This window comes from Hydra viridissima, unplaced genomic scaffold, assembly GCF_058129835.1.
Source record: "Hydra viridissima isolate aposymbiotic clone 2 unplaced genomic scaffold, HvirCarnegie_v1 scaffold_14, whole genome shotgun sequence".
Classification (NCBI taxonomy): Eukaryota; Metazoa; Cnidaria; class Hydrozoa; order Anthoathecata; family Hydridae; genus Hydra; species Hydra viridissima.
Window position 1 is genome coordinate 10,075,579 of NW_028324313.1, and position 2,500 is coordinate 10,078,078.

The following is a 2,500-nucleotide window of genomic DNA, read 5'->3' on the forward strand; positions in this document are numbered from 1 at the left end:
AGTCCTCGGTCGGTTATGAAAACACCCAACCGCTTAACCCTTTCATGCACCAATTATTTTTCTGTAACTAACATAACTCATAAAAAAACATCTACAAAATGACAGTGGAACTATGAAATGTTAAATTAGACTTTTTCTACAGCCTTTTTCAACTCTCATTTATAAAACAATATTGTTTTCAATCGGTTAGAATGCACCATTTGAATTGGGGAAGCTTAGCTTGATTTATTGTTATACAACAACCCAGCACATGAAATGGTTAAAGAAATACCCACCTGCCTAAGTATCCTTAAAAAAAAGTATCCTTAAAAAAAAATAAAACCCTCTGTCTCTTGAACATAAATGCAAAAATCATTTAAAAAAGCAAATTCATTTTCAAAAACGTTTAAAAAGTGTAAACCACTTATTAAAAGAAGACTTTACAAAATACTTCACTGCTATTTAAAAAATACTACACATCTATTTCAGAAATTCCATACCACACTACAAAATGAATTTCAAAAACATTTGTTTGTTTGCAAGACAGAAGTTTTCATTACAGAAGACGCTGAATCCATTTTAAAAAGATGCACAGTGAAAAATGCCTACTTTTTATTTTTTTCAAAGGCTCGGTCACTTTCAAAAACTGCAGTCCCTTTTAGAAAAAAAAGAAGTCTTTAATTAAGAAGCAAAAGGTCTCTTTAAAAAAGAAATACAAGTTTTCATTTTAAGAATGGTAGATGTGACTTAACCAACAATTTTAAGTCACATTTAAAGAAACACATTAAGTCGCTTTAAAATATATAATAAGTCACATTCAAGAAGCTTCATATCACTTTAAAAGGGCTTAAGCCACTTTAAAAGTCTCTTAAATGTCTAGCTCACTCACTCACTCACTCACTCACTCACTCACTCACTCACTCACTCACTGCATGATCAAAGTCTTTTAAAAAGACTATTCATGTTTGAAAAGTGCTATTTCACTTTTGCTATTTCCAAATAAATAAAAAGTTTACATCACTCTCAAAAAATGCAAAGCTGCTTAAGAAGAAAAAGCTAGGTCACTTTTAAAAAAGATAACTTCATTTGTAAAAAGAACATCAAGGCGGTTAAGAGTTCTCTGCTCACCAAAACCAAAACAAAAGGCTAAGTCGCTTTAGAATGTAAAACCAACTGCAAACCATTTTAAAAGGGTTTAAAGCCAGTTTAAAAGTCTCACCAGAGATGTCCAGCTCACTGGAACAAAGTCTTTTAAAAAGATTATTCGCATCAGAAAACAGCTAGCTCACTTTCAAAAGTGTTGCTTTAGAAAGAAGCTAGTTCGCTTTTAGAAACAAAAACTTCATTTCTAAGATGAAAATCGATTAAGAGTTGTCTGCAAAACAAAACCAAAAGCTTATTTGATTTAAAGAAACAAAAAACGTTTAAATGGATCCAAATTGACATTGTGAAGTAGAGCAACTTTAGAAATACAACAAATCATATTTTTAAAATTTTGCCACTTTAAACGCAACCCTAACCCTAACCCTAACCCTAACGCTATATCATATTTAAAAAAGAGCCTAAGTCACTTTAAAAAGGTCACATCATTTAGACAACACGAAGCTGTTAGTCCAAACGACTTGCAGCATCACCATCACCATCATTGTCAGCAGCAGCAGCAGCAGCAGCAGCAGCAGCAGCAGACGGAGAAAAAAATGCAAATTCAAAAGGTCTTCCTAGGAAACTGTCTTCGAAATCAATCAGAAAATAACATCATCATTGCAAAACAAAACAAAAAACAAAAGGAGGTGTTTGCATTTAAAAAGCTCTCTCAAAAGACAAACGAATACGACTTACTCATTGATTGGTTGAAACTTGCTGCTAAGATGAGCTTCCTTTTGTTACATCACAGGGATGCATAACTGTACAGCCACAACATCTACCCAGCATTACCTCACTCAAAACTAACTAAACACTGTCTCATTCTTAGAAACGAAACATTCTTTAACTTAGCTTAGAGTAGGTAAGGTTAAATAGGTCTATTAAAAGAGAGCTGAAATTCTTAGCTCCCTGCTGATTGTTTTCTTCTATGCATTTCCTTCTTTTTCCAGCTCCTTTATAGTTTGGCTCCTTTATAGTTTGGCTTTATCAATGTAATGCCGTTATTCTAACCCTAACCCTAACCCTAGCCCTAACCCTAACCCTAAATCCTGACTCCTCTTCTTCCAACTTTTTGTAGCTACTTTCATATCAACTCGAATGTTTCTCCCTTACGCTTTTTCTAACTTTCTTATGGAGTTTTCGTCTTACGGAGGTTATGCTTCTTTTCTTCTTTTCGCTCTGCCAATCGTCATGCAATATTCTGCCCAACAACACAAATACTACGAAAATCGTAAATATTATTCCTCTTCGCTATCGCAAAGCACCTCTACTAGATGAGAAGTTAGCTTGGAATTCATAACATGTGCAATAATCCATTCAACAAAAATTGAACGGCTGCGCTCTTAAGAATGTTGTACAAATGGATTATTATCTCAGG